Genomic DNA, 8,227 nt, shown 5'->3' on the forward strand with positions numbered 1-8,227 from the left:
TAAAGGACCACTTAGTAATCTAGCAATGCTTGCATCCCAGTGTGATGATTCTGGCCATTATTCTCGAAAGGATCCCGTGATGCCACTTAGTTAGTAGGCATTCTATTCCCGGGTTTCTGAACTCGAGATTCACTCCACTTACCTCCTGTTGATAGTGTTTGCTCGTTCCTTTAGGATATTAGTAACCTTGGCATTAGTCCTCGAGGTCCGTGGTATTTCATTCTTCCAATACCATGAACCATTATGGCAGAAGTTCTCTTGAACCAAAAAGATCACAACCAGAGTGCTCTTGACGAGTTCTCCATCCAAATTGTGAATCTGCCAGTCTTTCTTCTTCTGCATGGGTTATCCGGAAGAAATATGTTGAACTTGTTCGACATGCTAAACCATGCATCCACAACTCAGAAAAACATATGTTCCTTTGGGTTGTCCCTCTTTAGTTATTTTCTGACCTTCGTCTATCAATTGATAGTCAGGAGTAATTGTGCGTTTGTGTTATCGATGCCTATTATTCTTGTGGTCTGTCAAGCCACTCTATTCCGGAATGACTAGGAGAATCAAACTCTAGTACCTCTTCCATATCTAGGTTTTGGTCAAAGCAGTTGTATTCCGCGGATCAAAATGCCAATCCAGCTTTTGTTCTGTTCTACCTCGGAGTATTACCGTCTTATGTCAAGAATATCATGGGGATTGCACACCATCTTATGAATTCATGATACAGTGATACCTCTCACCATCATTATTCATTCCTTGGTTCCGTGTTGTCACAACCGGAATACCGACAAGTGAACCGTGATGTGTGAAATCTATACTCCTAGCAACTCCGTTGCTTGGTAGTTAAAGGACAATAATTTCATCCTTAGCGTGTTGGTTACTGAATCACATCCTAAGGTTGATCGTGCTACCAGTCCTTATTTCCGGTGCACTTTTCGATCAATGAGTTAGGATAGTGTCAGTCCTTGCTTATTCGGTCATATCGTCTTGCCCTGAAAAGCAAGATTGTTCTCGAGCTTAGCAACATATCGGTGGTACGTGATTTCCCGAATATCTTCTCGGAAGTATCACCAGGTTGTCACCTGACTGCTATGTTGAATTCGTGATCAAGTTGGTTTACCAATAAACCACCCCCTCTCCAAGAATCTGTGTTGGATACCCTGAGCTAGTTGGTCAAGCTAAACAACAACTTGGAGAGTTGGAAGATAAAAGCTTGCCAGCTTAGTTCATTTGAAGGGATATATCTGCGTGTGTTGAAGATAGATGATATCTTCATCAATTGGTCCCTGTGATCAGTTGTTGGACCTATTGTCGTATCAAGACTTTGATTTGAGTATGGGCTATCATCAAATCAAATCAGAACCAACAACGTTCATAATGATGTCTTACTCGTGGTTGATCCCTCGAGCATACACCATTTTATCTTTTGAGTCTGACCAATGCTATCACTTGTTCACATAATTATGGTATTCCATCTCCATGGAAACCTGGATGAATTGTTGTTGAGCCCATCAGCAACACTGCTACCTTCTCCATGACTCGTGTTGAACATCCAACTAGTATTGGAAACTTTATAAGAATTATCTTCGTGTTCCGTTCATGAAGCCTATGTTTGGATGAAAGAAGTGACTTACTCTAATTCATGTGCATTAGATGCAAGTTGCCGCCGTGAATTCGAGAAAGTTTGTTTTGCTTCCTCTGGAATCATCCCAAGTCAATCATGCATATGTGTGAAGTATACCGTGGTTTGGAGACTTGCAACCTTCATTCTATATGTATCCCTAGCACACCATGCCACTAACTGACTTGTTCAAGGAGAAGGAGTTCCTTCATAAGAGCTAATCCGGACTTATGAAAGAACTTCGATATCCTCGTTGATGGTTCCCAACCAGAACTCGGTAGTGTTTCATTGTAATACTACCACGTGGGCATGCTTGTCGGGGACAACGTGTTCGCATGTTTGCAGCAGAACCAGCTCATGTTTTGGAGCTTACTACCGTAGTCCATCTCCCGAGAATCTTGCAACGTCTTCTCGTCGATTTGTGTTGCAAACCTTAATTTTCTTTCTAGACTTGATGAGTCTGGAATATACTGACACCAACTAGATCTGAATCTCAGGCAGATATGATGGTTGGAACATTTCCCAAGAATTATAATATTGCCCTCTCGATAACCGGTAAGGTGGATGTCATGGCCAACACATCCAGCCGGAAGGCCTATTATTGTAGTATCCTGATTGAGGAAGTTGGCCACCTCCCCATAAGGATTTCTTAGGGTTTATTCCACTAGTTATTCCCTATGGATTCCTGCGCTCCTGAAGTCCGACCTACTACTTGATGTTCAAGATTCCAAACCACATCTAATGGATTACGCTAGAACATCAAGGAGAACATTAGAAGTGGAGTGCTAAATGTCTCTCGGTCGATCATCCAGATTTTGCTCCCTTGGCTTCGCTAAGGTGAAATCTGAGAAAGTGTTGTCCTCCTTTGCACCTGCGTCCTCCATCACCGTTCATCATGGTAGTATGTTGTGTTGCCAGGATCCTCGGCACGGATGTTGGTAAAACCTTGATGAATATGGAAATGCTCAAGTTCTGGAGAGCATACTCAGGCACTAGGTTATATCCCCGGTATCAACGGGAATGTGCCTTCCGTTTGCCGAGTTGCTGCATAACCATAGTTTCCTTTCCGATCTAAGTATGCCATTTCTCTGAAATCCTTCAAATGATCGTTTGCGATTTTCCTTGGGCCGGTTTAGAGAGTTTCAATGATCTTTGTATCAAAAGTAATTCTTTTTGCCGCTTAAGGGAATAATTCAATGAGTCACCTTTCCTAAGGTGCCCCGTTATGGAGTCATGGCAATTATCTCCTCGCTACTTTGAAACCATGCACCGTCTTATTCAGCGTGGAATTGTGTTTATCAACTTGAATCTTCGTTCTCTGTTTCACTTCATCCCTCTCTCGATGTATGTGTTGAGTCTCAGCTCAAGAGATACTCAACGTCGCATTCCGTGAGTTGATCGTGAGTTGCTCGATCTTTAAGGAGATCGATTTCTATAGAGTTTCCCTTGTCGTCATCGTGTCGGATGAAGATCTCGAAAGCAAAGACGTCAACGTTAATTGAAGAAACGGATCAACATCTTCGCGAAGAGCAATTGGATCATGAAGATCGTGCTAGCTTTGTGTCCCCTCTGTCTTCTTACCTCACGTCTTGAATCTCGGGACGAGATTCTTGTTTAGTGTGGGTGAGCTGTCACAGCCCCAGATCAGCCCTTGTTTGACTTTGCTTGTTCCTCATGTCATCATGTTTAATTTTCAAAGAAACTTGAAATGGGGATGTTGAAACCCTAGCACCAAATGCATTCAACTAGGTTCAAATAAACAATATTTTCAATTAACCCAAAATGCCTTTGAAAATGTTCATAATTTTTGATAAAGGTGAAAACCTCTGCCGAAAATGATGCCAATATTTCTAGGTCATTTTTGGATTTTTGAATTAACTCATATTGTATTTGAATTGGGGCATTTAAATCCTATAAATATTTTAAATGCTCTAATAATTCTGAAACTAGTTGAGGGCTGTTGGAAATATTTTCAAAAGTGCCCACAATTATTTTCAGGATTTTACAGAATGAATTAGTATTTTTACGAATCCAAAACAGAGAAAGAAAATAGAAGACAGAAACTAAAGACAGAAATAAAAGAGAGAGAGAGATATATAGGCCTCAGGCCACTTACCTGGACTAGGCCGGCCCACCTGGCCCATGCCAGTCACCACCTACCTTTGCCAGTAGGCAGAGGAGGGGGACAGCGCACCGCCGCCGAGCACGCGCCTGCGCCACCTCCTGCTTCCCGCCGCTTCCCCAACGTGGCTGTGAACGCCACGCACCCCCTCGACCCCCTCGCTCCTCTCCCTCACTCTCTGCTCTCTCCCTCGCCCTCTGCTCCCTCTCCCGAGCACACCCGAGCGGAGCTCGTTGTCGCCGACGCAAATTACCGCGGCCACTGTCCATCCCGTGCCTCCCCGATGGGTCCAGAGGAACCGCCATCGCCTTCTGCGTCGTCTACACCAACCCATTCGACCGCGGGAGCCTTGTAGCGTCTTCCCCGAGCTCATCCCCAACCTTCGGCCGCCGGCAACCTCACCGGCGAATCGCCGCCGTCTCCGCCTCCCCGAGCCTGCTGAGTCCTCCCTTGAGATCGCTGTGAGCTCCTTCACCGTCTCCCCCTTGTCTCCGCGACGTTTGCTAGCTCTAGCCGCTGTTTCACTGATGACCGAAACCCGCCGCCGCCTGAGCTCGCCGCCGACGTGGCTCCGGCCACTAAACGGCCACGCCACCGTGTCTAACGCACTCAGCGCATCGCTTAAGGCTTGTAGGAGCTAACCCCGTGCCTTCCCGTCCTTCGTAGCGCCGTTTCCGCCAACGTCCGAGGTCCGGCAGCCGCTGAGCTCGACGCCGGCGAGCATTACGGCCACCCCAGCTCACCATGTTTGCTCCGTTGGATGCGCACGAACCCGGGCTTCGCGTAGGTAGTCCCCACCGCTGTTTTGGTCGTCGGAGGAGCGATCCCGAGCTCGTCCGCCGTCTCGGCTCGTCGCTGGCGACGTAACTCCGGCTAACCACCGGATTAACACTAACCTAGTTGACCACTGGGTCAATGACTTGTGGGCCTGGCCCTACTAACTAACCTAGATTAGTGTTTTAACTAAACCTAGTTAGTTTAGTTTAGTTACTGACACACGGGGCCCACTGGTCAGTTTGACCTGGACCGCCCCGTCGACCAGCTTTCGTCACAGTGACGTAGTGCTGATGCAGTAAAGAATTTTCTGTATTTAAAATAATTCAGAAAATTCCAGAAAATAGTATAAACTTCTAAAAATCATATAAAATCAACCGTAGCTCAGAATGAAATAATTTATATATGAAAAATTATCAGAAAAATGCAATCTATCCATCTGTATCATTTTCATGCATGTCAAACTAAGTTATACCTGCTGTATAGGTCAAAACATGATAATGACATTATAAATGCTAAATATGGAGTTTGCATATGAACCCTTAGTTCATATGGACCTCATTTAAACTGTTGCTAGATGCATTAGTGTAAATCATAACATTCTTGACATGTCATGACCATGCATCATATTGTCGCATTGCATTGATTGTCTCCTTCTCTGTTTGCCGGTAACCGTCCCCTCTCAGTAGCCGATGCTCCGATGACGTGATCGATGACACCGATGAAGAACTATAATATCTTCAGAAGTGCCAGGCAAGCAAAAACCCCTTGTTCAATCCGATTCAATCCCATTCTGTCGCTCCTGCTCTCCTCTACTGCATTAGGACAATCAATTCAACTGTTACATGCTGCGGTAGTTGAACTCCTTTTCCTCTGCATGACCTGTCATTGGCACAGTAAATAGATGAAACCCACTAGCATGAGTAGGAGTTGTTTGAGCCCTGATGTGCCTACTGATTCATGCTTGTTTTTCATGCCTGCTACTGCTTAGAGTTGAGTCGGGTCTAATTCGTCGGGGATGATTTGGAATGGTGATGAACATGTCCTACTGTGTGTGAGCTAAGTGTGTGAACACGATTTGGTAAAGGTAGCGGTGAGAGGCCATGTAGGAGTACATGGTGGGTTGTCTCATTGAAGCCGTCCTCAGGAACTGAGTTCTGTGTTTGTGATCCATGATACAGTTACTACCACGCATTGGCCCCGAAACCAATGGACCCTCTCGGCTTCTTAATCACCCTTGTCCTTTGTCCAGGAGTTGCAAGTAGTTTCTGGTGTTTGTAGTATGCTGGAGGCTGTGGGCAGCGCTGACCGGAGGGGTGGGCTGTGATGCGGTAGGCACGTGGCACGGTGTACCGGGCGCCCATTTGGTGTCTCGGGAACCCTGCACACATCGTTCGGGGCCGTATGTGGAAACCTCGGCCGGACTCCCTGCGGATGGAACCTGAATAGGCGATAAACCTGGACTAGAGACTTGAGTGTTTAGGTAGGCTGTGGCCGACACCCACGTTGGGCTTCCGCTTGAAGGTTGCCGAGTACATGTCGTGTAAACGACGGTAAGTGGTGAGAGCGTGTGTGTCGAAGTACACCCCTGCAGGGTTAATATGATCTACTCGAATAGCCGTGTCCGCGGTAAAGGACTTCTGGGTTGCCTATAACAGTTCATAGACAAGTGAAAGTGGATACTCTAAAATGCGCAAGATAAGCGTGAGTGCTATGGATGGCGTTCTGGTAGGGAGACGGGAGCGGATCCATAGTGGAGTATTGATATGGTGAATATCTAGACTCGTGTGCGCCACCTCAAAAGAGTTACTTGCAGTCGTAGTTTAGGATAGCCACCGAGTCAAAGCTGGCTGGCTGCAGTTAAAATCCACCACCCCCTTTGATACTGACGCATATGTAGATAGCTCTGATGTAAGTCTTGCTGGGTACATTTGTACTCACGTTTGCTTATTTTATGTTTTGCAGAGAGACGTCAGTCTCGCTAGTAGTTCCGTGTGGACTTCGATGTTTAGCTTGATACCTCAGCTACGATCTTGTGCCCTCGGCAGGGTCTTGTAGATAGTCAGGCTTCTCAGCCTTTTCCATTTGTAGTTGTTTGTACTCAGACAAGTTAAACTTCCGCATGTGCTTGTTGCTTGTATGCTCTGAATGTTGGGTCATGAGACCCATGTTTGTAATATCTGGCTCTTCGCGGCCTAAGGAATAAATACTTGAGTCGTAGAGTTATGTTGTGATGCCATGTTGTATTTACACATATCGAGCATATTGTGTGTATGATTGAAATGCTTGGTATGTGTGGGATCCGACAACCTAGTTGTTTATCCTTGGTAGCCTCTCTTATGGGGAAATGTAGTCTTGTGCTTCCATGAGCCATAGTAGTCCGCTACATCCCGGTTCACCGGAGTCCTGCTAGCCCAACACTACTGCTCCGGACACCTGACTGGCCGGCATGTGATTCACTTTGTTCCTGTGTCTGTCCCTTCGGGGAAATGTCACGCGGTGACATCCGGAGTCCTGCCTAGCCTGCTACAGCCCGGGTTCCCGGAGTCCTGTTAGCCCAGTGCTACAGCCCGGATTAGCACGTTGCTGACCGACATGCTCGATGTTGATTCATGTATGCCTGTCCCCGTAAGTTAGTGCCACCTTGGGTTCACGACTAGTCATTGTCGGCTCGGGTTCTCTGTCATATGGATGCTAGCGACACTATCATATACGTGAGCCAAAAGGCGCAAACGGTCCCGGGCCTTGGTAAGGCGACACCCGTGGGAATACCGTGCGTGAGGCCGCAAAGTGATATGAGGTGTTACCAGCTAGATCGATGTGACTTGGAATCGGGGTCCCGACATTTGGTTGGGAGAGCATTCCGGCGAGGATTCTATTGGCCCACAGCCCTCCAAGATGCGGTCGAGCTAGTCACAAAGTGTGAAGCCTGCCAGTTCCATTCCATGAACATCCATCTGCTTGCCCAAGCTCTTCAGACAATCCCTTTGTCATGGTCGTTTTCGGTCTGGGGGCTTGATATCCTCGGCCCTTTCCCCCGAGCTGCCGGGGGCTTTGAATTCTTGTTCGTTGCAATCGACAAGTTTACAAAGTGGTCAGAAGTAGAAGCCGCGAGGAAGGTGACTGCTTAGCGAGCTATCAAGTTCTTGAAGGATTGGTGTGCCGCTTCGGGGTCACTGCCTGGATCATCACTGACAATGACACCAAATTCATGAGCCGCTCCTTCATGCAATTTGTTCATGCCCTCGGAAGCAAGATCTCATTTGCTTCTGTTGCACATCCCATAAGCAATGGACAAGCTGAGAGGGCAAATGCTGAAGTGTTGCAAGGACTCAAGACAATAACGTTTAATAAGGTGCAGAAGTGCGGCAGGCGATGGATCGACGAGCTGCCGGTGGTTCTTTGGTCCCTCGAAATGACACCAAATTAAGCTACCGGGCAGACTCCCTTCTCCCTAGTCTATGGGGCAGAAGCAGTTATCCCCATGGAACTCATTTACGGGTCACCTCGAGTGCTTGCCTACGATGAACTAGCGCAGGATCTGCACCGGCGTGACAACGCTGTGCTTCTCGAGGAGAACCGTCTCCGGGCTGCTACGTGTGCTGCATGCTACCAGCAAGCCCTACGTTGCTATCACAGTCGTAGGGTTCATGCTTGGTGTATTGAGGAAGGCAACCTTATCCTTAGGCACGTTCAGTCCGTCAAGGGTACAAACA

The sequence above is a fragment of the Triticum aestivum genome, chromosome 7D, assembly GCF_018294505.1.
Source record: "Triticum aestivum cultivar Chinese Spring chromosome 7D, IWGSC CS RefSeq v2.1, whole genome shotgun sequence".
Taxonomy (NCBI): domain Eukaryota; kingdom Viridiplantae; phylum Streptophyta; class Magnoliopsida; order Poales; family Poaceae; genus Triticum; species Triticum aestivum.